We start from the raw sequence: 6,098 nt of genomic DNA on the forward strand, positions 1-6,098 counted from the left end.
TTACCCAGCTACTTCACAGTTCACTGCTCTTTACACCATTTCAAGGACGCTTCTGCTCTCCATACAGCTGGAAAATTAACTTGCATGGTTTTGAAAGCATCATCAGCGTACTCCTGCTCTTCTGGGAAGGTGTGAGGTTCACTCCTGCAAGAGCTCAGAAACTTCCACCTAATTGCTTCTTTTTGGCTGCTCACAGTCATGTCCCGGAACCTTGACCCCAACTTCTTCCCTCACTCTCCTGGAACCAAACTTGTCTTTTGGAGATTGACCTTCATATCCAAGAAACACTTGTAAGTGGTTATTGAAATCCTTTTTAGTTAGGACTGTTACAATTAATTTTTTTTTAGGCGTTGTGATTCATGGGCTGAGGATCTTTTAATATATTTTGAAAGTTGTTTAAATAAGCATTGCACCAAACGAATGTATAGTAACGCTGTCAGCAAATATTGCCTGTGGGAGAGATACAGAAGTTACCAGCGATCTCTGCTTCAGTGGCAATTTTCCAAAAGTCACATGCACAGGGTAGTGAGTGTTTCATCCAAAGTAAATGCCCTGTTTTCTACCTTATAATAAGTTTTATCAACTAGCAGAACAGTGGCAGTTGCAGCTGGGTATTTCCATCTGATCGTATGTTTTTGCTTTGAGGCATGGCATAAGCAACCCACTGACTGTCCTTCTCTCTGGGCCGATGATTTGGCTGAAGGATTTGTGTTGGCTGTTGTCAGAGGCTGGACGGTCAGGGAGCTCGGTCAGGGTGGCAAGCCCCAGGTTCCTGTGGAGGAAGTGGCAAGCAGCATATATTCTGTCTATGTGAATGTGCTATCATGGTGGTTGTTCTTACCTGCATCCTGACATCTAGGTACAACAAAAGGGTGGGTTTTTTAAGGACCTCTTGCCCTAGATTTAACGATCTTCAATGCAGATCCTGTTTGCAGCATGTGAACTTCAGTAACTGTAAATGCATTAAATTCTTACTGAATTTGGGTATAGTTTTATATCGTGCTCTGGGGAGAGGGAGGAAATTGGATCATGTTTTAAACTAAGCCCCACAAAATGAAGTATCTTTGTTGCAGCAGGTAAGAGGCCTGTAGAGATTTTTAATTTGCGTATTTTTATCATAGTTTAATGAACTGTACAAGAATGTGATTTGCAATCCAGCACTTACCACAAGGCAGCGCCAGTAAAATGACATTGCAAGGTACTGAGTTCACATTTTTTCATTTCACCTGTGTATAAAATAATTAGGTACAGCATATGATAATTTTTCTATGGCACAGACACTGATGTGTGGCATGCACAGCTGTTTCTAAGATGTAACATTACTTTTATGAAGCTTAAGTAGGGCGGCCATCGCTGATCCTGTGGAATTCAGGGTTCATTCTGGACACGCTTGTGTGGGTTGCTGACCTCCCCGAGTGGGAAACCAGCAGGCTTTGCTCCCGTACAGTACCCTCCAGGCAAAAAGCAAGAAATGCTACTAATTTGTTATCCTTTCAAGCAGTCACTATTTGTCTACTGAAATCTATTCCTGGAAGTTACCGAGGTTGTTAGCAAAGCCAGACCTGTTCAGACTGAAACAGCTGCATACCTTTAGTGTGTGTGGAGAAGGCGTACCCATGAACAAGGCTAGAATGAACGCTGAGTCTTTAAACCTGCTCACACATACACACTGAAGACACTGATGTTATGTGTGTTGTAAATTTATAATATATCTTAAAAATAAAGTTTTCTGATTTATTACAAGGTGTTCTGAAACATCATTTTCAAGAGCAGCAGAGGTTTATATATCAACATTGTTCAATGTTCCTTGTCTCTGGAGGCTGCTAGAATTGTTTCTCAAAAAATAAGGTATTTCCATAGCTGGTCAAGAAACTTGTAGCAAAATTTGTGCAGATCATGCTGGTTTTGCACCTGGAAGTTACTTCTGTGTTCTTGAGGAAAGTGACATTGGTAAGATTTATGACAAGGGTTATGTGAAACAAGATTTGGTGATCCCCTGGGATGGGCTGATGCCACTCAAGAGGGATTGATCTTGACGGTTGTTGACTGATATATTGGAAGCCTTTTCTTCCACAGCAAGGGAACCCTCATTAAGGAAAACAGCTCGAGCAAATAGCAGCTGGTGGTGCGGTGGGATGCAACAACTTGCACGCGAGGAAACCAAAATGCCTTTGTCACTTCTGTGGTGCCAGTGCTGCTGCTGGCTATTTGGCAATGAGCTGGGAAGCGCCTCCAAGCCTTGCCCGTGTGTGTGTGTGTGTACGGTTGCTTGGAGGCAACTGATTAAGAGTGTAAATGCAGGAGGTTATTTCTCTAAAGAGGAGGGGTTATTAGCATTTTCACACAATGTTCAGGGCAAGGAAGAGCACCTGCCAGCAGCCTGTTTGTTTAGCATGTTACAGCAATTGGTGAGGAGTTCAGAGTAATTTTCATTGCATCCCGTGAAAGATGGGAGGATTAGTGTGTGAGACATCTAAACATTCGTTCAGTGCAGGTTTGTCAATGTGGTGGTGTTAAATGCAGGTATTGGTGCCAGGCAGCCCCTAATTCAGATTTTCTTCAATGCACAGATCATCAGTAGGCTGTGGGACAGTTCAAAGGTCCATCTCTCCACTAACTTAAAATCAAAACAAAACCAAAAAACAACCTTAAAGCAGCTTGTTGGTGTATCATTAGATAATGGTACTTCTGAACCTGAACTGGTACAGCAGGTCTGGGCAGAAATCCACACCTTGAAAATTAAAAAGTGCTGCTATCTGCGTGACAAGATGGGTTGTAATTGGCGTACTGTTTGTCAGCTCTGGAGATGAGCAGCACGCTTGCAGCACGGGGACGCGGTGCTGGCGTTCTCTAACAGCCACAAGGACAGACGCTCGCTGCTGCCTCTGCCTGAGAGCCGCCTCCAGCGAAGCCCAGCTCAGTGCTAAAAGGGGTGGGGAAGGTAAGTACAGGTTACACTTGGCCGTGGCAAGGTGAGACATCGCTACCACCACAAATGGTGTGGCCAGTCATTCCCATTCCCTCGATGGGTGGTTTACCGTAGCCGCTCCCAGCAAGCTGTGCCGTGGTCAGGCTTTCTCCTCCCACACGCTTGCTCCTCTCCCGTGAAGCAGTGGTCACTAGTCTCACTTACCCATACCTAAAAAGAAGCAGAATATTGTACAATTACCTGGCCAGCTCCTTTAACGTGGGTGCCAGCAGAAACAGAAGGAAATGGCAGATGCTGCCCCTGGGAGCTCCTGTGCCCTGGCAGCCCGATGCACTCTGATCCTGCTGCAGTCCCCTCTGTGACAATCCAATCACTAGCTCTGTGCTCGAGCATGCTATTTTCTTTTTAATGGTGATTTTACTGTAAGGGAGGAATGGGCCAAAGGAAGCAGCAGCTCTGGAAGCTGCTGGGGGTGCTTTGCTTTAGGGGAAGTGGGTTTGGGGCAGAATTAATGGAGCAAATTGTTTTCTCTTGGTATTCAAAAGCCTTCAAATGGAAGGCTGGCACCTGTGAACCGCACTGTTGCCAGTGGTTTGGTCCTGGAAAACTGCTTGAAAGCAGGCAGGTCTGCAGCATACGTGTGCAAACGACCGCCAGAGAGTGCGATGTGAGGAGGAACAGCAGTGCCCGAGCCCTCTGTATCCAGTGTCGCCAGGAATCTGGTCATTGGTGAAGCGGGGGGAAGGGCCATCAGTAACTCGAGATGTGCCGGACCAGATCACGCCGGACCAAAATAAACCTGGAGAGGTGACCAGCGCTCTCAAACCCCAGGGTGTAAATCAGATGCCTGGCTGAGGAGCTAGTGCCCAGGGAAAAGGCCTGAGTTCACAGTGCTCGGAGCTCCTAAAGAGTCACTGGTGGCTCTGGGTGCTGCTGCCCCCCTGGTGCTGGGCTGAAGGTGGTCAATGCAACGGCTGTTAGGATGTAAACCCTTCGTCTTGGGGTCCTGCACCCCAGTGAGCAGTACTGCTGCTTCCCCACTGCTGTCACAGGCAAGAGCTGCAGCTCTCAAACAGGTTTCGTTAATGATGCCATCAGCAGTTGCATAATGAGCTCTCCCACTCCGGGAAGTGGCTCACCAGTGTGGAGCGGTGAGCTGGTTGAGCTGGTTCCAGGCCAGGGCTCAGCGTGCAGTGCAAGCGGAGGCTTCACACTTCATTCTTGGCAAGGGCTCCCTGTGTGCCCTGTGCTGTGCTGTGCAGGTGTGTGGCTGCCGGTGCACTGTGAAAAAAAAAAAAAATTATTCATGGGAGACTTGCAGCACTTATGCATGATGTGGTTACTAGGCTTTTATGAGCCGTAGCTGGGGCATAAACCACATTTACATTGCAGTGAACCTCTATTTGTCCTCTGAGGAAGGACTGCTCTGCAGGGAATCTGTGCCTGGGAGTCCTGTACCTGCAGCAGCTCCCACGCGCCTTGGAGTTTGGTGGAATTTCTCATTTAGCTCCTGCTCAGCGCTGCTGCACAGGGCAGCTCTCGGAACAATGCAGCTCCCAGGGCGGTGCTGAACCTGCTCCCTTCAGCCATGCATGCGCCTTGACCCCTTCCCATTGCACAGGAGCCACCAGGACATCTCTCTGGCTTCCTTGGCACATGGGATTAGATTTTTTTTCCTCTGTCCTCACTTGGTTCCTGCAGCTGGGCAACAGCATGGTCCCAGCTGGGCAGGCCAGGCAGTACGGGCTGCTGGACCCCAACGCCTCTGTGAAGCATGCAAGAAAAGGAAAATTGGACCCTTCTCAATCATCCTTAAAAGGACACCAGCCGCCTGTTTCCGTGCTGCTGGCTCGGCGTCGCAGCAGCCCTCTCCCATCTGTGTTTTCCCCTACACAGGAGCTGGTTGCCAGGCTGCATGCGATGAATCACGGGGTGCTTGCTGCCTTTACCCCCATACGCCTGGCTTCCTTGCAGACGGGCACCTTCCCTGCTCCCACATGCAAACACTCACTGAGGAAAGGAAAAACGCACAATCTTCCCTGAAATCTGCGCTCTGGCCCCTGAGCAATCCTTCCCCATCCCTCCTCTCCCCTCTCCAGCACAGGCAGGAGAAGGTGGCAGCCCCCTCTCCCCTGTCACAGGAGCATCGTGCCCTGTGCGGCCGAGCCCCTAAGCGGTTTGGAGTGTCCTGTATCTGTCTTCAGCCCAGGGGTCTGGAAGTGGGATGGTGCCTTTTCTGCTGGTGTGGTGCTGGCCGAGCAGCTCTGGCTGCCACGGGCTTCCCCGGTGCCGTCACTTCCCGAGCTAAGCAGTCGCTCAGATTTCCGTGGGTTACCGTGAGCTGTATTTATAGTTTGCTGTGCTAAAAATAAAAGCCCAAAGTGTTGGGTTCCTTGATCCCAGCCTTGCAGAAGGAGGGATGCTCAGAAGCCCCTGAGAGAGTGTCTGGTGCAGGGAGCTGAGCAATGCCCCTGGTACTGCTCACACAGAGGGCTGAGCAAAATTTCTTGGAGATCGTGTAGCTGCTACATCACTGTCTGACCTGGTGCTGCTCTTCCTCGGTACAGAGCCTCGTGCAGGACTCTCACCCTACTAAAAATATTTCCTTCTGTCTCATCGGGCTCGATTTAACAGAGCCTGTGAGCGAGAGGGGATGGAGCATCAGTGCTTCTGGCTGCAGCTATCAGATGGTGCGTAAGGAAGCCCTGCACGGCTGTGAGCAAATGTGCTACCAAAATGCTCTGGAAAATGTCTATAGGTGGAGCGTTTATGTGTAGTGGGCCAGCAAACACTCCTCACTGCTCTTGACTCGTTTCCAAGCTAGGCCCCTTCTTTTCAGCTCCTGCATCATGACTGTGCCAGGCTGCCGGTGCCTCCCGGGAGTGGGCAGGGTCCTGCAGGGATGCGGGATGGCTGAAGACATGTTGGGATGGCCCAACATGTGCCCCTGAAGGTGACCTCCCCCTGTTCACAAACCTGATGCGAAGGCAAAACCAGTCAAGGCAAGGAATTTCTAAACTGGTTCCCTCAAGCTGGTTGTTTTGAACCGTACTGAGGCCCACGGGGAAGCGGGGTCTCGCCTGCCTGGGATGTCCCTGCTGCTCTGCCCCAGCCCGCTCCGTGTCAGCACCAGGCAGCTGCTGGATCAGGCCCACCGAGGGGCTCTGGC

This window comes from Falco cherrug, chromosome 9 (assembly GCF_023634085.1).
Source record: "Falco cherrug isolate bFalChe1 chromosome 9, bFalChe1.pri, whole genome shotgun sequence".
NCBI lineage: Eukaryota > Metazoa > Chordata > Aves > Falconiformes > Falconidae > Falco > Falco cherrug.